At 38.1% G+C, this 20,909-nt stretch overlaps 1 long non-coding RNA gene across 2 annotated transcripts in view; it reads right to left on the reverse strand.

Annotated features, from left to right (window-relative positions):
- Positions 1–16,832, reverse strand: part of LOC127512847 (uncharacterized) — a 39,318-nt gene extending 22,486 nt beyond the window's left edge. For both annotated transcript variants that reach the window (XR_007930272.1, XR_007930271.1), the window contains exons 1-3: positions 16,679–16,832; positions 14,924–15,025; positions 13,899–14,055 (exon numbers count right to left, since the gene is read on the reverse strand). This is a non-coding gene — a long non-coding RNA (uncharacterized LOC127512847). The remainder of the gene's footprint in view (positions 1–13,898; positions 14,056–14,923; positions 15,026–16,678) is intronic.
- Positions 16,833–20,909: the final 4,077 nt, after the last annotated feature.

The following is a 20,909-nucleotide window of genomic DNA, read 5'->3' on the forward strand; positions in this document are numbered from 1 at the left end:
AACATTTGAAGAATTTGACAACCTGCCTCATAATACACTACTGTTTAAAAGTTGGTTGGTACAGTTTATATCTTGCAATTTTGACTTCTTTTCTCAGAATTGTGAGATATAAACTAGCAATTGTGAATTATAAAGTCCAATTCCGAGGTCAATTCTGATGGACTTTTTTCTCAGAATTGTGAATTTATATCTCACAATTCTGACTTTATAACTCCCAATTGCAAATTTACATCACGCACTTCTGAGAAAAAAAAAAATGTAAGAATTGTGAGATAAAAAGTCGCAAGTACCTTTTTTATTTTTTTATTCCTTCACTGAAACAAGCTCATATACTCAACATGTTGCAATTATTTAATAAAAAATACAGTAAAATCTATGAAATATTGTGACATATTACAATTTAAAATAAATGTTTTCAATTTTATTTATTTTTTTCCTGCAATGGCGAAGCTGAATTTTCAAGTCTTTTCCAGTGATCACATGATCCTTCAGAAATCATTCTAATATGCTGATTTGGCGCTCAAGATTATTATCAATGTTGAAGATGGTTGTGCTAATAAATATTTTTGTGGAAATCTTGATATAAAGAACAGTGTTTATTTGAAAAAGATCAGATATCCCTGACCTGACATTTATGAAAAAAATATGAAAAATGTCAACCTTTCAAATAAAATCTACCCCATCTTCATTACATAGTTAAACCTTACCTTATGCCAGTGTGGTTTTACTATTTTCCCTTGTTCACTTAACAGTTAAAAAAAAAAAAAAAGATCATATTAGACGTTTTTGTTGTTTGTTTGGGGAAGAATTCACAAAAAAGAGAATATAATAATTTTAAGTTTTGGAACTAAGTGTTTGAAATCAACAATAAAAACCAGTGCTGTCAACGTTAATGCGTTAACGCATGCGATTAATTTTTTTCTAGTTTAACGCATTAAGAATATTATCCTTTGGCTAGCATTACAATATACACTATATTGCCAAAAGTATTGGGAAACCCCTCTAAATCATTGAATTTAGGTGTTCCAATCACTTCCATGGCCACAGGTGTATAAAATCAAGAACCTATGCATGCAGACTGCTTCTACAAACATTTGTGAAAGAATAGGTCGCTCTCAGGAGCTCAGTGAATTCAAGAGTGGTACCGTGATAGGTTGCCACCTGTGCAATAAGTCCATTCGTGAAATTTCCTCACTACTAAATATTCCACGGTCAATTGTTAGTGGTATTATAACAAAGTGGAAGCAATTGGGAACAACAGCAACTCAACCACGAAGTGGTAGGCCACGTAAAATCACAGAGCGGGGTCAACACGTGCTGAGGCACACAGTGCGCAGAAGTCGCCAACTTTCTGCAGAGTCAATAGCTACAGACCTCCAAACTTCGTGTGGCCTTCAGATTAGCTCAAGAACAGTGCGTAGAGAGCTTCATGGAATGGGTTTCCATGGCAGAGCAGCTGCATCCAAGCCTTACATCACCAAGTGCAATGCAAAGCGTCGGATGCAGTGGTGTAAAGCACGCCACCACTGGACTCTAGAGCAGTGGAGTTCTCTGGAGTGGCGAATCACGCTTCTCTGTCTGGCAATCCGATGGACTAGTCTGGGTTTGGCGGTTGCCAGGAGAACGACACTTGCCTGACTGCATTGTGCCAAGTGTAAAGTTTGGTGGAGGGGGGATTATGGTGTGGGGTTGTTTTTCAGGGGTTGGGCTTGGCCCCTTAGTTCCAGTGAAAGGAACTCTTAATGCTTCAGCATACCAAGACATTTTGGACAATTTCTGCTCCCAACTTTGTGGGAACAGTTTGGGGATGGCCCCTTCCTGTTTCAACATGACTGCGCACCAGTGCACAAAGCAAGGTCCATAAAGACATGGATGAGCGAGTTTGGTGTGGAGGAACTTGACTGGCCTGCACAGAGTCCTGACCTCAACCCGATAGGACACCTTTGGGATGAATTAGAGCGGAGAAAGTGAGCCAGGCCTTCTCCTCCAACATCAGCACCTGACCTCACAAATGCGCTTCTAGAAGAGTTCTCTTTCGCGCTTGAATGAACAATAACACACACAATAATGCCAAGAATATCCGTTTTGTCGTGTATAATCATAAGAGCAGCCTTAAATGAGTTAAATAAAGTCTTAAAACGAAAGTAAAGAGCTGTGAAAAAGTGGGACGCGTGTGAGATCTGCGTCATGTGCAGCAGGGCAGCTCTTAAAGTGACAGCAACCACTAATGCCGTCTGTCATTGAAGATAATGAAAGAACAAAGGTAACAGAGAAAATGAATCACTGCTGTTGATAAAGAACTTTTGTAGCTTTAATAATGATTATCTATATTTAATTTAGGCTGTAAATTATGCAGTGCAGACTGTTTGGTAACTTTATTCAATTTCTGTATTTTTCCTATCTGTTAGACAGGTAGGAAAGGCACAGGTAAATATGACATTTATTAAAAGTTGTTATATTTTTGAAGCCTAATAAATGTAAAAAATGATATAGCTTTCAATTACACTGTAATGTTGAATGGTTATAATTCATGTTTAAAATTGGGGAAAAAATTCTATTTCATGGAGACATCAGTAGCTGTAGGCTATTAGTATCAGTGATATTGTCCTTCATTCATAAAAAGATGCCATTAAACAAGTATTTAAAATATACTGTCTTCATGTTGTTTCTTTATGTTGTTTTAATTTGGAGATTAACTGTGAAATTATTACATTATAAAATATATAAAAAAACGATTAATCGCGATTAAACAGAAAAAATTTGTGCTTTAATCGAGTTAATTTTTTTAATCGATTGACAGCACTAATAAAAACAGATTTGTGTAGATTTGTACACAAGCTAGAGCAGATGCGCAATGAAGAAGAGAAGGAGAACAATATTATTTCCTTTAGTTTGCTATGTTAGCTTATTTTAGGTAATGAACCATAATTAACATCAATGTTACTTCTATTTTTCAGGGTAACATTTTTCAAGAAAACATTATAAATAAAATGTATTGCCAACCATATAAGAAGTCAGGTTATGTCTCATGTCTAGTTACCATGTGGGTCACTCGAGTAAAAAAAACAACAAAAAAACAAGGATATGTTACTGGCAGAAGAAAATGATCCATGTTGAAATGATGCAAGCCTACAGCTCTACACTGTGAATCCATGCATGAAGATTTACATCCCAGTGAGAGAATGTGAGTGTATGTGGGTGTGTGTTTTTAAACTAAGGGAAACCATATGAGGCCAGAGAGTGTATGCCACAGTCCTCAGCTCCTTACTAACCTCTCTGTAATGGTCTGTCTTTAATGCTAAGTCAACACTGGCAGAAATGCTCACTGCCTGAGTAAAATACCTCTCCTGTCTGAGCCCTGAGTCCCACTTTGTCCCTAAAATACACTTTCCTTCAGCCGTCATTGTGCACAGCTCAAAATAAGGAGCTGTGTTTATGCTAGACTTACGGAAAAACTCTCTTTTAGGCTCCCTGAGGTCTCCGGCTAACATGAGTCTCTTATTAAAGCTCTTTGCAGTACTAATACGGTCCCCGTGAGGCTCGGGCCCGCTTCACGCAGGCAGTAGCTAGCAATCCAGCATCCATTCAGATATTCGACTCAGAAATGTTATCGACCCCACCCAGCCAAATCCCCTCATCTTTTCCACCTTCCACATGCCAGAGAAATGCAGTCATGCAGACACCCCTACTGCAGGTTTGGGTGATTGTAAATGCACATGTTGAGAGTCAACAGCCGGAGAGAGGGAGAAAGAAAGAGAGCCTGGGTGAAGGAGTAGAGATGGCTACTTTAATTGAGCAGAAAGATTTGCGGCTGACTTACACAATCTGTGTTCACTGAATCCCTCAGCCATGATGTGGGCACTTGAGTTGAAGTCATTTTGGGAACTGTCTGTTTTTTGAGATCCTAAGATAAAATATTATATTTCCTGAGGGGGTTCTCTGGTTTCTCAGCTTAACATCACTGACGTGCACATTTAAAAAGAGGACAGATCTTATTTTACACACATAATGGAATAATTTGCCATCAGTGAACAGCTGTCATTGAAAAAGCGACAATCAATGGCAAATAAAATAGGGTTAGCACTGCTTTATTTTTTGTTTAGAAAGAAATTAATACTTTAATTCAGTAAGGGTGAAAAATTAAATAGGGTAAATAAATAACAGAATTTGTATATACAAAAGGACCACGTCAAGGAAATGTCAGTGCTGTTTAAACTGCATTTGCATACTTGCTATCTGGCCTAACAACACAAAATAGCACCAACCATGAGATATACTCTAATCAGCAGTAGTATATAATGCAGTATTATGTTCATGGTTCCCTCTGCTGGTTTTATTTAAAAGAATGTGGCCAGCAGCCCAAAAGTCCCCCCTAAAATAATGCTTCTCTGATTATGTAACATATGCTGATGAAAAACGCAGTGGGCATTTCCCGGTCTAGACAGCAGTTCAGCTCATCAAAACAGCAATGTGCATCCTAGAACATGAGATGTCTAGCTTCTGTGTTTTATTATAGTTGTCCCCGATTGAAAACAACACAAATATTGCCAACAGCAAGTTTGCTTTTGCTTAGAGCCTGTGTTATATTGCAGGAAACCTCAGGGATCAGAGTAAGTGCACCCCATGCCATTTACAAAAGCTATCAATTATCAAATAAAGAGGTCTGTAAAGATACATGGTGAACAAAGTATTATTCTATTAGTTCTGGAGTGAAGTAGACCACTCATGGAGAATTAGTGTGTGAGCTCAAATGGTAGAAACTTTCCAAAAGCTTAATTAGTTTGGATTAAGACAGAGGAAATGGGACAAGCATTATTAAATCTAACCCACGGCTATTGTCTGGCCTTGTTATAAACCCAGAGGGATGTTTGGAACAAAACCATTATCTTCCTCATTTCATATTCCGCCGCTGTGTTGGAAATGTTCCTCAATGGAATTTTAATGCCTATATATCAAAGCTATTTTAAATTTTGCTTCAGTCCATTAAATACATTCTTCCATGTTTACAAATGAGGCTAAACAAACAAATTAAATCGTTCTGAAGTGAATGGTTAGTGTTGTAAGGGAAGCAAATAGAGATTCAAGATACAATTTAAAAGGGATAGTGTCAGTACTTACCACTTGCATGCAGTTCAGAAGCTCTTCACTAAAAATCTTAAAGGGATAGTTCACCCAAAAATGAAAATTTGCTGTTAATTTATTCACCCTCAGGCCATCCAAGACGTAGGTGACTTTTTTAAGGCTCTGTGTACACCAAAGCATTTTTAGCCATCTGAAAACAATAGGTTTACCCAAAGTTGAACATTCTTCAACTCTTGGGCTGCGTGTCCACCAAAGCATTTTTTCTGAGGCTAGCATATTTTTCAATTGTTTAAATGGGAGCGCTGCGTTTTTAAAACGTCACGCTGAGCATCTATTTCACGCTGAAGCGCTCACTGATTTTTACCGGTTGCTGAGAGTTGAAGAATGTTCAACTTTGGGTAAAACGCAGCGCTCATCACAGTCACTTTGTACCCAGCTGTTCAAGTGGAGGAGGGGCGGGACAAATACCACTCCGACAACCGCCACATTCTGCTCGTACAACGTCAACAGATGACAACAACAAGCATAACAACGGAACAAAATAATTTAAAACAAGAGCCAGAGCAAATACTTTACATTGTATCGCACCATTGGCGAGTTCGCGCACCTGCCGCGGCCAAAGTTCAAAATAGTTCAACTTTCGCCGCTGCGCTCTGTGACGATTACCTGCGCGGCCAATAGAAACGGGGCATGAAATGACTAGACGTATAGAACTCCCGCTAAAAGTTTTGAAAACTCCGCCTACTTTGCTCTGGCCAGCGTAGCACAAATCGCTTTGTATCTGAAGGCTACGCTGAACCCAGCGCAAGGCCATTACACTCCTGGAGTTTTAAAAACGCGGCGCTCGCATTGAAACAATTGGAAAAATACGCTAGCCTCAGAAAAACGCTTTGGTAGACACACGGCCCTATTCAGTAGAACAGTAAAGAAGATTTTTAGCTGAAACCGTGGTCTTTTGTGATTCATATAATGGAAGATCATCGGCTGCTGTCACTTTGAGATTCAAAAAAACATATGCAGACAAAACAAAATTAATACCCGCAGCTCCTTACAATACATTGAGGTCTTATCAAGCGAAACGATCGGCCTATGCAAGAAACTAAACACTATTTACAACATTTTTACCTCTAATCCACAGTCTTGGCAACAGTTTGGAGTGTGAACTTCCAGTCGCATAATGACGTATGCGCGGGAGCAACCTCACACGTGAGCTAATGCTGTTTGTTTACTACAGAGAGGGAAGATGCGTGTGTTGTATTGTTCATGTTCACAATTGTTCTTACCCTGGATGCCACAACCTATATATGCTTGATCTCAATCGGGAAGATTGACTTTTCTTGGATTCTCAACGTTTGAGCTCCTGCGCAAACGTGAAATTTCCATTTCATGTCGACTTTAACATTCGAATGAATTGCATCATGACATTTCGGATGTCGCAGATATCAAACCTGGCACAATGAGCCCTGAGGTGCCTGTTTTGCATTTGAGAGTTATGGCAAATTTCTGTCTTTTCATCACACAAAGCTAGAGCATGGCTTCTGAGGACTTGGAATTTATCGCATGAGTCATATGGACCACTTTTATGGTCCTTTTCAACTATTCATCCTCCTACAGATATGCAGTAGAGCCCAGCCAGAGGTATATGGGAGACACGTATGAAAGAGAGAGAGGAGGGGTAGTGAGAGCTATCTGTGAAGAATAAGAACATCAGCTGTACTGGCAGTTTGATGAATGTGGGGGAGAGGGAGGTGCGGCCTGCTGAGATGCCTGGATGAAAGAGAACCAAATTACCTCAGCAAATCACTGACGCCATGTCTGTCAGGAATTATTTACTAACGGACGTAACGGGTGGAAACAGGACATGTCTGAGGCTCTGTTTAACGACGTGCAGGTGGCTGATAGGGAGGGTGGGCTGTTTATCCTCCTCTGATCAGTTACTTGAAGCTGGCCACACACTTGAAGATTTTATGCCCGATTTTTGGCCTGATTTGCAACCCCCATACGATCTGGGAGGTGAGGCCCAATTCAAGGCTTCTTGCAACTGACTTTTTGTCCAAAAAATCCTATCTTGTGTCATTACGATTATTTTACTGCTCCCGATCGCGTCGGAGCCTGCACGATCCCACATTGTAAATATCAAACATGTTTGATATTTAAGACTCTTAATCGGGCTGCCTCTGACGTACCACGTTTTTACTTTTACTATGGTAACATTTTTTAATGTTGTGTCAGCTGACACCTTCATCTTGTATTGTTTAGTTTAGCGAAATCATTTGCTGAAGTCTATTTCATATATAGATATTCATACATGTGTCTAAATACGGTTGCAGATGCTGTCAGCTTAAGGTTCACGGACCACTCCAATATGGCGGATGGCTTACGTATAGCGGCCCATTGAAACGGCAGCTAATGAGGCATCTATGTATATCACATCTGCGATAGCCAATGAGAGTGAGCAAGCTTCACCAACCAGATGCTGTGTGCAGGGTTGCCAGGTCTGTGCAACAAAAGTAGCCCAATGGCAAGTCAAAAGTAGCCCAAAATAGCCCAATGTGATTTTCTCCATTGGGCGGCTGAATTCTCCACTGAACTTGTACATCTGGGGTGTGTTTTGGGGGTGCTGGAGCGCCGAAATCATACTTACGGGGGTTGGAAATCAACCCGCGGCAACAACATAAAAGCGGCCCAATTCCATGGGAAAACTCTGGACTTGGCAACACTAGTTGCATGCTTCTATAGCTGAAACTTGGCAGCCACAAACACAGATACATATAGGTAGATTCCTCATTCCACCACTCCAGACACGTCAGTGCGCCCGCCAACAGTCAGGGTGTCGTCACTCACAGTAAGAATCAATGATTGCGCAGCTTTTGGTTGTGAAACCATCAAGATTTAAATTCCCAAGGAAATGGGATAACCTTTCATAGGTGAGAATGTGTTGGTTTGTGTTTTTATATGTTTTATATTCCATGTTTTTACAATGGTAATTTTAATGTTTTTACCTTTACAATGGTAACTCTTTAATGTTGTGTCTGCTGACGCCTTCGTCTTCTTGTGTTGTTTAGTTCAGTGAAATCATCTGCAGAAGTCTATTTCATATATAGATATTCATACATGTGTCTAAATACGGTTGCAGATGCTGTCAGCTTGCTCTCAAATGTTCACGGACCGTCCAATATGGCGGACAGCTTACGTGTAGCGGCACATTGGCTAATGAGGTATCTAACATGCCACAAAAGTGGAGTATTGAGGAAGAAGATCACCCATATTCTTTTTTCTCCTTTGTTTTTCTTCCTCATAAAACAAAATTCATCCCAGGAGAACCAGCTGATGATGTCAATCGTCCTTCATTTGTTTTTCTTCTCAAGTCTCGTTTGATCTTGTAAGTCTCAGCGAGATCTCGTCTCACTGTGAAAATGTTACTACAATTGACAGGTGTGTGGTCTTGCGGGACAAATCTTCTAGTGTGTGCATTCGGAGGATTATAATGCTAAAAATCAGTTGAAACTGCCCTTATGTCTGTGGTCTTCCACAATTTAAAAATCGGTTAAGATTTGAAAATCGTCTAGTGTGTGGCCAGCCTTATTCTGGCAGGTTGTCTGTGGAGACAGTATCAGAGTGTAGAATGAGTTAAAGTTTACACTGGCTCTCTCTCCTTTCAAACCTCTAAATACATTTGCAAAGTAAAATTATTATTCATGAAGATTTTACAATTATATTCTAAAAATTAATCCACGCACGTTTAATTTTTTTCTTACTTTTTTGACTTGATCTTTTTATTCGAAATGTCAAAACTTAATCTTCCAGAAAAACGACAGACTTCTCGAGTGACATGTACTGGACTTCTCCTTTAATTTAATGCACTTAAACTCCGCCTCTTTATTATAATCGACTACAAGCTCACATTCTAATCTGCCTTCATTCAAAAACTGATGGAGAGCCTGCCCTGCGTATTTTTAGTTTTTGAAAATCACTTTCACTTGGATGTACAGTACTTCACAATATGAAGGAAAAGATCTGTCGCTACACTGTGACATTAAAAATCCATTAAAAATGCACTGAAATGCATTAAAATTAGCAAGAACAGCATAGGCAAAATACTAAAATTATTGCAAAATTATTATTGTAGAATAGAAAGACTAACAATTCTGCAAACACAGAAGTGATTTATCAGTATAAAACTGATTTCACACAAAAATAATCATAAATATTTCCAGCATGCACAGCAAAACATCCAGTGTTAAATTAACACTTCCAGTGTTTATATAATCCACACCGGATTATATAAACACCGGCAATGTTAATTTAACACTAACAGTGTTCATTTAACACTGGAGGTTTTACTGTGTGCGTATAGAATCTGAAAATGCAACACTTAACTGTCAAACTCCCACATAAAATGAGTATTCCACCGATGCACATTCTCAGGGCTCTACATAGGTTTCATATTTAGTAAGAGTCAAAAGAATTATAGTGACACATGTGACACAATATTCTGAGAGCTGATTAAAACTGTGAATGTTTACAGACGCCCTTAGCAAGTGATTGAACACAACGGTTTTGATCCAGTCCCAAGTACTCATTTCACATGTATTCAGATCTCCACTTAGTGTGCTGAAATGCAACCTCCCTTCCCTCTCATCCTGTCTGTCTCTCTTTGAGGTCCCAGAGAACCGGCTAGAGTGGATTGGAAGATCAAAAAGCAGGTAAAATCCCTTTTATCTTGGGACGACACTCTAAAGGGGGGCAATTAAAAGAACATCGTGTGAAGGCACCGACGTTGATGGAGACATTAAAAGGCGAGTTCTACAAAAAAAAAAAAAAAACCTTGGATTTTACCTTACTGCTAAATAAAACGGAAATACAAGAAATTAAACTTATTTTTGACTATTCGGTAACACTTAGTTAACATTAGTTAACTACATTAGTTAACATGAACTAATAATGAACTGCACTTATACAGCATTTATTAATCTTTGTTAATGTTAATCTCAACATTTACTAATACATTATTAAAATCTTGTTAACATTAGTTAATGCACTGTGAACTAACATGAACAAACAATGAACAACTGTATTTTCATTAAGTATTGTTAACAAAGATTAGTAAATACAGTAACAAATGTATTGCTCATGGTTAGTTCATGTTAGTTAATACATTAACTAATGTTTAACTAATGAACCTCATTGTAAAGTGTTACCGACTATTCATATTTTATGCATTACCGTCATTTCACTAATGCCATTATTGTAATGCAAAACAGGGTTATTAACTAAAGTGTTGTTAACTAAAACCAAAACCATTAAAAACATTTCTGTTCATTGAAATCAAGCTGAAATAAAATAAAAATATTAGATGAAAAACTTACACTAAACAAAAATTAGAAATGTTGCCTTGGCAATAAACTGAAATAAGTTTAAGTTGAAGCACTAAAATTATTAACTGGAAATAAATAAAAACTATAACTAAAATTGAAATAAATTAAACCTAAAAAAAACTAATAAAATGACAAAAGCACAACAAAATGACTAAAAAAATTTAACTAAAATTAACATGAAAAATATAAATATAAACATTTAAAAAAGCATAAATTCATGGCAGTACAACAAACATTGAAATGATGTATAATTAGACTAAAAATATGCTCCATTTCATATACAGAGTTTTGAAAAGGTGTAATTTTAATAAGATTAAGCGTTCAGCAGAACTCTCCCTCGTCTAATGAGCTCAACTTAAGCTGTGTTTAAACTTGTTAACCTTTGCTGGGTGGCAACGGCAGATTCAGACCATGGCATCAACACATGCTCATGCATGCTTGCACACGGGTACACACTTGACAGAGGTACACTCGTACACACAGTCTTGGGCTCTGATTAACATATAATGTTTCCTTCCTAATTGCAACCTGTAAGTGATTTCACACACAAAAAAACAAAACAAAAAAAAAAACTTAGAGAAGAGAAACAGAAAGCTGTTAGAAAACAAGCGCACAGGTGTGAATATCTTCTCTATTTATTCACATCTCTGTAAAGCCCTTGGGCTGATTATTACTCCAAACAGAGTTTAAATATGTAAACAGCCTGACACATTTTACAAAGACATATATTGGAAATGTCACCAATTTTTGCTGTCATTACAAAAGAAAGGCCTGCAGGGTAACAACAAAGTACATTTCAATTCTTAACTTCATGCTTAACTCCCCTGAATGTTTAACATTACATACTTACAGTACAAAACAAAGCACCTTTGACTTTAGTGACTTGCAACTACAGCCATACTCAAATAGCAATCAGGTGTACATTATCAGGGAGGTTTTAACCACCCCCAAAGGCGGATCAGGAAAAGGTGGTGTGTGTGCGTGTGGGGGTGGGGTCCAAATAATGCATTCTTTTACATATAACTACATATGTTTCAGCAGCGTTATCAAAATATGATTCAGTAACCACAACAGTTAGACTATGAGTGTGTCACTTGCCGCAAAATAGATGCTTGCGAACAGAAATGTTCGTCTGAGGAGGTAACCATAGCAACAGTATGCTGCTCAAGCACTTTTTGTTAGTATCAGTGCTGGACAAAACACTGGCCAAAAATGACAAGTACTGTCATAATTTATATAATATCTGGGGGTCAGTGAAATGTTTTTTTTTTTTCTATGCTCTTATGATCTTATGCTCACCAAGGCCACATTTATTTGATCAAAAATACAGTAAAAACAGAAATATTGTGAAATATTATTAAAATTTAAAATAACTGTTTTCTATTTTAATATATTTTAAAATGTAATTTATTAATGCGAAGGCATTATCATCATTATCAATCATTCTAATATGCTGATTTGCTGCTCAAGAAACATTCTTATTATTATTACCAGTTATTAACAGTTGTACTTAAAAAAAAAAAAAATAAAAATGTATAAACTGTGATGCATTTCTTACAGGTTTATTTGATAAACAGAAAGTTCAAAAGAACATTATAAATGTCTTAATTGCTACTTTAGTCAAATTAATGTGTAAAAAGTATAACGGTATTTATTTATTTATTAATCTTACTGACCTTTTGAACAGTAGTGTATATATTGGTTAACAGTGTTTGAGAGTTCAAGCACTGAAAAAAAATCCCTACAGAAATCCATTGAAACATGTCAACATCTCTGAAAGCCATTGTATAATTTGCACACTGACAGATACAGATTTTGTGTGGAATGAGAGGCCCATCTCATCACATGGCACTAAAAATAGGCCTACCATTTCCTAAATTACAAGCAACATGATGTCTGACTCAAAATCCAACTGTGAAGTCCCTCTAGACGAGATGGTCTAATGCTCATTTCCTCTTATTTTATCTTTTTGACCTCTGACACAGCTTGGTCACATTACATCCCATTACTTCTCCATATTCCTGTACCTGCTTTTGTCTACGTGCTAGTGAAAATTACGCTCTTAGAGATATGTTTCTCTGTACACATTCATGATACTGGCAACAGAATCAGAAGCAAAAGAAATAATGTTTGAGAAATGACTTCTGCTGCTCAAAGGTCAGACTCATATTTATAAAGAACAGGAAGGCCCAAAGGAAAGAAATACCATGAATGAGATCTATTTAATATTTCAATTGCTTCTCCTTGAAAGTAATAAGATAAAGTTTTCTACTTGTCAGTTGATTTTCTCCATAAAAGACATCTCCTCTAGAATTTTAAAAGAGATGTGCTTAGATTTGCCAAGATTCAAATAGCTATCAGATATTTTAATATGACCTCAAACATTTCTCATTAAATTCTTCCATGACTAAATTATCTGAGCTATGCTCTCATTTCATTTTACACATCTTTTATCTCTGCAAAGGAACTTCAAGAGAAACATGACAAAAATTATACTCAAAACAATTAAACCTATCTAAGAACATTTCATTTCCTGAGCTATGAAAGAGCAATCTCTGAATGTAGTTGTAATAACAATAGAAAGGTTCACACTTCTAGTGCAGGAAAAGCACTGTAAAATGTAATTAGGTGTGATATTTATTCCATGTCATGGAGTTACATGGTTACAAGCCAAAGAGTTAACTATAGACTAACTATAGACTTCTACCGCCACCTGGTGGTTTAAATGTTTACCACTGACTATTGCATAACACTATTGCATGATTTCTCTAGTATGTCTAGGTTATTATCAAGAATGTCATGTTTAATGACATGTTTGGGGAATAGTAAACATTCATACAATGCACAGTTTGTCTGAGGTTAAGTAGTATTCAAGATACCTCCTTTGAATAGCAGTTGGAATACGCACATACGAAATGTTGGTAAATAACATGATAATGTTGTCTCATGAGAGTATCTCCTAAACAGACGCATCAGCCTGTAATTTATTTTATTTTCTGACACTGTGAGTGTCAACTCTGAAGGTTACGCCCCACACTCTCATTAATGAGGGATTAGTGCTCTTTTGAAGTCTATGATTCATATCCACGTGGGGGCAACAAGTCCCACAAAAACAAATCTGTTGTTGCCTACATTTTCATAAAATCTGTGTTTGTGTTAATTGGCGAGTCTCGGGAGAAGCTCTCAAATATTCAAAGCTAATGGTGGAGCGGTGGTAAAATATATTTCAAGAACCCAAGAGGCACTTATCAGAGAGTGGACTGCAATTTATAAACATGTGTTAGCCTGTCTGTGGTCTCTGCTTTTATAATCTATGCACTGCAGCATTGCATTGCTTAAAGCCTTCATGAAGGTTTTGTGCCTTTGAGGCCTTCTATGTTAGTGCACTCCTGAAACTAAACATTTTTCTCTTCCTGGGTGAAACACTGAAAGTCTCACCTTGAAAGCAGACGAGAGGTCACAATCAGGGGATGAGCAATAAAGTAGTTCCTGATGAAACTTTCTGTTTGATTTCCAATCATCTCAATGAAAGTTGCTCTGTTGGTGCAGGACCCCCAAAAGTACATAGTTTGAAATGGTCCATCGTTGCTCTGAACTAAATTGTGAAAGGAAGCAGATGATGAAATTTTTTTAATAAACAGGAAAGGAAACTGCATTCTTCAAACCATTCATTAGGTCTTTCTACAAATATAAGACAGAAATTCTAAAACTAAAGGAATTTTTATACAGCAGGTCATGAGGTCATGGCTACTATTACACATTGCACTTCACATTAAAGGCAGCATGAATTAAAAAGTCACTCGATCCATTCTCTAATTGCATGTTATACATCCTAATGTGAAAGAATAATTCATGCATATGTTCTTTTTTTCTTTTCTTTTTTGACCTCGTGATTTTTAAATCAAAATCTCACAACTGGATATTGTAAAAACAACAGATTTCTCTCTGGTGACGTCAAAGCGTACCGCACAAGTCCTGAAAAGTGAAGCCAAAGCATCTCAATCAGCCCCAGGTGGTTGGTCCCAGTATAGGTCATAAACCCCACCCTCTCTATGTAATGTAATGGGACGTGAGACAGTCTAAACAATTAAATTACACTTCAAATATTTTTTTTAGAAAGATGGTTTGTCATTTTATGTAGTTATTATCATGCTGATGTAAGTTCAAGTGTTCGTTTTTTAAAATAAGTTTGGTTTTAGTTAGTTATTTGATGCTATAAAAACGGGGGTGTGATGTCATGATTGACAGCTGTGATTGACAGCTTCTCTGAGTGAAGCAGTCTGAGGCCCCAACAGACTTTTTTCAGGATTTTTTGGAGGAGATCGGAGCTTTTACTTTAACTTCTACATTTCCATAACTGTTTATTTCACACTGATATAATAAGTTGTTCTGCAGTAAACTGTACTAAACTATTCTGCGGGACTGTAGACTGTGTGGGCGGGGCCTTGACACTTTATACTCACTACTGCACAGAATCGGGTCCCAAGTTCACTACTGCGCAGACTCATTTCCCAAATCAGCACAAGATGTCAGCGCCATATTGGGACATCGGCGGCTTCACTTTTCTGCAATGGAAGAGAGTGGAGGTGCGTCATCCATCTTTTTTCACAGTCTATGGGTGACGTACAGTATGGAGGACTTCTCCAATGGACCCTTTTCACAGACTGTGATAAATTTTTATTATATGAACATCACAAAACTAGTAAAAAAATAAATAAAAAAAATGTAATATACATTTACACTGCTATACTTATTTACACTGCTTACACTGTTGTGTTATATTACCTTGGCAGCAAATTACAAAAAGCAAATTAACACTGCTGTCAAGGAGTGACAGAAAATTTGACATCATTCTCACTTCTGATTGCTGTAATCAATCTCTCGATACTTTTCCCACTTTTGGAAAGTCGTAGAAATATGCTATTATGGATTTTTTTCTTTTGCTATTGGAGCAAATGAGAGTACAAAAAGGATATTTGCTGTCATCTCCCGTTCACCACTGTAGAAGTTTACCCAACTATGACAATGTCTGCTTCTGAGAACCCCAGAAATCCGTAAAGGGTTCATCATTTAGTCCTCTTAACCTCCGCCCATTCAAGCCTGCCTTCACTGTTGAGTGCAACAATCTCAACAAACATCTCAAAACCCACTCAACAACCAAAGCACAGAACCAAGTCCCCACACTAAATATGTTCTTTTTCGCTAATCAGTTACACTCAAATGTACGTCACATTACGGAAAAAAAAAAATCTTTCACTTCAGTTTCATTACAAAAATAGCCAATACATGTTCTGATTCTTTTTAGCTGTGTCTTATAACGTGTTCTTGTCTGATATATTACTGCACATGGCACTTGCTCGCTGACTTACACATATTTTTGCTCAGCTTCCTTCCTGTGCACCTCTTACAAGAAAATGTAGCATAATTCATTTCCTCATGTAACACTTTAATCACTCAAATCAAGCTGTTCAGGGTACAGACCACAGTTTGCAGGGTGCCCCCCCCCCCAAAAAAAACCCTCATCTGGCAACAATATTTTACCACAGCTTGTGATTTCACAATTACCTCACAAAGAGATTTTACGATCTCATTTGAGTTGCTAATGTACTCCCCCCTCTCCTTCCCACCTCTTTTTGTTATCTCAGGGGAAAAAAGAAAAGATTTTGTACACAGGCCAGTTATGATTCCATATTTACAACGTTTAATTTGAATGCCAAGCGAAATGTGGTGAGTCGAACCATATGTAGATTTAATTACACTCCTATCTCTGTGGCTGATTCCCACTCTGCCTTCGCACAGGATTAATAATAAAGATGGTAGACTGGTGATATTCACTTTTGCACATAACAAACGGCCAAATAATTGTCATTTCTGACCTGCTGTTCCTCTGAGCATGAAAATCAGAACATCTAAACCACAAGTGATTATTTAATAAAAGAGCCACAGTGGCTTCCTCAATGGCTACAACACTCATTTCCATTTCTATATGATGGAAAGGCTTTATTTGCGAACATTTTATGCGATATTCCAATTTTGAGCATAAGTTTGGGATGGAAACATATCTAATGTAGACAGTGATCTGCCACTGGATACCGTTAAGAACGCCTATTTGCAAAACTGTTCACTATCATTGCGAACACTTTAAAAAACCCAACACATAGAGCTGAAACCTTACTCTCTTATATTAAATCATATTTGAACAGGATAGCAAACCTTACCTTGGCATTGCTAGCGTCATGTTCCTCCAGTTGAGTGACAGGAACTTACAAGATTTGCAAGAATAATCACTTCTGAATCAACCTTAATCAAGAACACAACATTAATAGCTCACAGATGATCCCTTGTTGGATCTGAACCTGCAACCTTTCAAGCTGCCATCCCACAAACAACTATGCCACACCATGCCATTTTATGTATCTCTAGTGTGAATAAAGGGTGACTGAGTCATAACAAACGTTGCCTGCAAGCTATTAGATAAAGTAAACAGTTTGGGGTTTCTTTTCCCTAATCCATCCAGTCCACTGAGCTCCACTGGAACATTTCATCTCCACTCACCTGCAGCCATCCTCACATTAGCCACCATCTGAGTTTCGAGGTCATTTGATTTGTGGTCCACTCTGGTGGAGCTAATGTTTTCTAGATGGCCTTATAAAACGCACATCGCTCGTGGCTCCGTTACCGTGGATACCCACGGCCTCCGATATGTCACTCTCTCCTGCTTTGGCTTCACGGAGCAGCCTGACAAAACAACCTTTGGAAATGTCAACATGTTAAAGCTGCACGGTTCCAGACGAGCAAGGCCAGGTGTGTCAAACACCATTAGTTTTAATCCTATTTGCTGTGAATCTTCACTTGGAAGAAAAAGAATGTATATCTGTCTCGGCCCATCAGCTATGCTTTGTGCAGGTCTCTGTTTTGCAGGAGACCTTTTCTACTGCCAAGAGGCAAAACCTACTTTGAGATGTTGAGCTCTGAGGAGTTAAGCTGGCTTCAAAATGGGTAAAGGCACTTTTCTCAAAGGCTATTTCTCGCTTCAAAAAATGCCTCCTGTAGCTGTGGTGCCTGCATAACAAAAATCTTTTCTGTCATTGTGAAGGTTCGAACAAGGGAAGTAAACCTCCTTGACCTCCGTCTCATATTCATTGGATCTACTGTACTGCAAACAAAATGTCCTTTTCCTTTTCAACAGTTTATGCCACTGTTTTGTATGTAAGCTTGTTTCCACCACTGAATAAAAAATAAAAAAGGTAATTGCGACTTTTTACCTCACAATTGCTTGTTTACATCTCACAATTCAGACTTTTTTTTCTCACAATTGCGATATAAACTCTCAATTGCGAGTTATAAAGTCAGAATTGCGTGATAAAAAAATGCAATTTTGTGTTATAAAGTCAGAATTGTGAGATATAAACTCGCAATTGCACAATTCTGAGAAAAGAAATCAGAATTGCGAGAAAAAAATCAGAATTGTGAATTTATATCTCGCAATTCTGACTTTATTTCTCACAATTGCGTCTTTATATCTTGCTTTTTTTTCAGAATTGCGAGATGTAAACTCGCAATTGTGAGAAAAAAGTAAGAAATGTAAGATAAAAAGTCACATTTATCTTTTAAATTGTTTTATTCTTTGGCGGAAATAAGCTTCCATAGTTTTTGCAACTAAGAAACCTCAACTGAAAATCTCTCTCTAAAATCTCTTTATTCCAACTTTCGGTAAACAAGTAACGCCTTGGCATCGAGAACAAACACTGACTGCAGTGCATGTTTTTGCTAGTTTATGAATAACAGGATTTCTCTATCAACATCCTCTTTGACTGCTCTCACAGCGGTCAACAGACGTGCTATGCCACTTCCTCCTTTAACTACAATAGAGAGATTACCGCAACGGTTTCATTTCTCCTTCCTCAGGGGAGGTTGGTTTTCTCTGAGGATAAGTCGCTATGGGGCCCAGGAGCCACAACATAGCTGCTAAAACATCAACCGAGAAATAGCAATGTTTGTACATCCAGAGATGAGATATCCTTTTGATTATGCCGGTACCTATTTTGTGCAACATTTTGAACAACAAATGCTAGAGTGACTGCAGTCAGGTAGAAAGGAAAAAATGTGTTCAGTTTTAATTGCTTAGATCAGACCTCCAAAAACAAGGTCCAAGATGTTTTTTTTTCTGTTTCAGCCACTTCTCTGAAGACACAACCTCAAACTGGACAGATGTTCAGCTAAAAATCATACCAAGGTGAATGTGATGTTGTGGTTTGCACCCTCCCTTTGAGCGTTCACCGCAGGAGTGCTTCCTGTTACATCTGTGATCTACACTAGCTGACTGCATAGCTAACAACTTCTCTAATTGCCCATATCGAGAATAATCTTTCCCCCTTGTAGTGTGAGCACCAGATGGTTGTTTGAAGATCCAGCCTACCAGAGAGAATGGAGATAAGACCTTTGGACCACAGGCATAGATTGAGGCACATGGAGCTTATTAGTATTAAAAAATATATGTTTTGGTGGAGGCAGTAGTGGGTGGGTAGCTCAAAGGTCACATGTTCTGATCCTGGGTACAGGTGACTCATGGAATGGAACATTGCTGTAACACCCATTACCATTTTTACCCTGACCACAGCACTTAACCCTAGGTTGCTACACAGGGAGTGTAACAGCAATAGAGTACCTCAGGGATGACGTGTTTTTGTAGGCAAAACCCGGAAGCATTTTAGGACTTCCAGTTCCATCGCACTAAAGTCTATGGGTTTTTTGAATGGGTTTTTGCTAAATCGCCTGAAATAAGGTCTGTGGTTAACAAAGCCTCTAAATATTTTCACGTTTTGATCTATGACATAAAATACACCAGTTATAACCCGCTTGTGATTTTTTAAACCTTTATTGTGTCTTAAAAACGGCGGTTGCTAACAATTTGCTAAAAGGGACTACTTCCTTTGGCGGGGACTTTAGACGTCATCATGACAAACAGGACATTTGGACAGCATTTCTCATAAAAAAGTGGATAAGTATTCATACACAGCGAAGATCATAATCAGCGAGCATGTTTTTAAATAAAGTTTGAAGAAGCTTGGTGGTGGTGATGTTGATCCGCGACCATGGTGTGCTGTAGTCAGTTTATAGCCTACTGTTAGCTTTTTATATCTGACGACTTTATTTAGGCTTCAAAATGTATAAATGTTGTGTTAACTTGTAAAGATTATCTTGATAGACAAAACGTGTAAGTGTCATAACCCTTTGTTAAACACAGAGCTTATTTTTTGCAATTTTCCAAAAGTCTATGAGAAAAATGCATAGGCTTTCGATTGAGGGAACCCGTGCGCCGCTAACTTCCGGGTTGGCCTACAAAAACACGTCATTCCTGAGGTACTCTATTAGTGTTAAGTGAGTCCTGCAATAAAAGAGAACGAACAAGCATCTGCTAGATGTAAGCAAAGTAGCCAAGTATGCTCAAGCATATATTCCTTAAGCCCGGAACACACCAAGCCGACGGTCGGCCATGGGGCAGTTTTTGTTTGTCGGCCGACTAAATTTTCTCAGTGTGTTCCACACCGTCAGCTGAAGTTGGTCCTTGTCGGCATTTTTTCGGCCGATTCGACATGTTGAATCTGCGTCGGAGCTCGTCGGGCCATCTGATCATTCTGATTGGCTGTTCAGCTACTGCCTCCTGCTGGTATGGAAAGGCATTTCTTCTTACACAGGCGCAGAACAGATGTGCTACTTGGCCGTCGGGTGTCGAGCGTTGGTTTGGTGTGTCAGGGCAACTTTGGACACAGACGCTGCCGACGTGAGCCAACCCTGCAGTCTGCTTTCGTCGCCACTAGTTCGTCGGCGTCGGCTTGGTGTGTTCCGGGCTTTAAAAAGAATAGTTCATCCAAAAATGTAAATGCTGTCATTTACTCACCCTCATGTTGTTCTACATCCATTTGACATTCTTTATTCCTTGGAACACAAAAATGCTACGAATCTACAAGCTTCTCTTTTCCATAAAATGAAAGTGAAAGCTTGCAGGAGCCATCAAGCTCTAAAAAGAACAAAAGAGCACCTTAAAAGTAGTTCATATGGATCGTACATAATATGATAACTAAATGATGGTTTATTAACAATGTTTGGGAGGAGCACGTTCAAATAATCAACCAAATTAGCACGGGAGGAGCACATTCAGTAGTATATTTCAAATTAATGCTACCATTGAACCATCTGTTCATTCCTAAAAAAAGTCTCAAAAAGTTGTAAACAGATGTAGACCTCCACTTTTTCTAAGGCCGTTTTACACAGTTGTAGATCTCTTATGGAGAGCTTGGAGTGTCAAGCAGCTTTACAGTTTTCAATTGAGGGCAAAAAGATTTATACTGTTGTAGATCTCTGTCTCTATCTACTTTTCCAGTCATGCTGTAAATCACTGTAATGGATGCTGAGATGAAAAGCCAGGGACGGAAAACAAAACATGAG

Source organism: Ctenopharyngodon idella, chromosome 5 (genome assembly GCF_019924925.1).
Source record: "Ctenopharyngodon idella isolate HZGC_01 chromosome 5, HZGC01, whole genome shotgun sequence".
NCBI classification, from domain to species: Eukaryota; Metazoa; Chordata; class Actinopteri; order Cypriniformes; family Xenocyprididae; genus Ctenopharyngodon; species Ctenopharyngodon idella.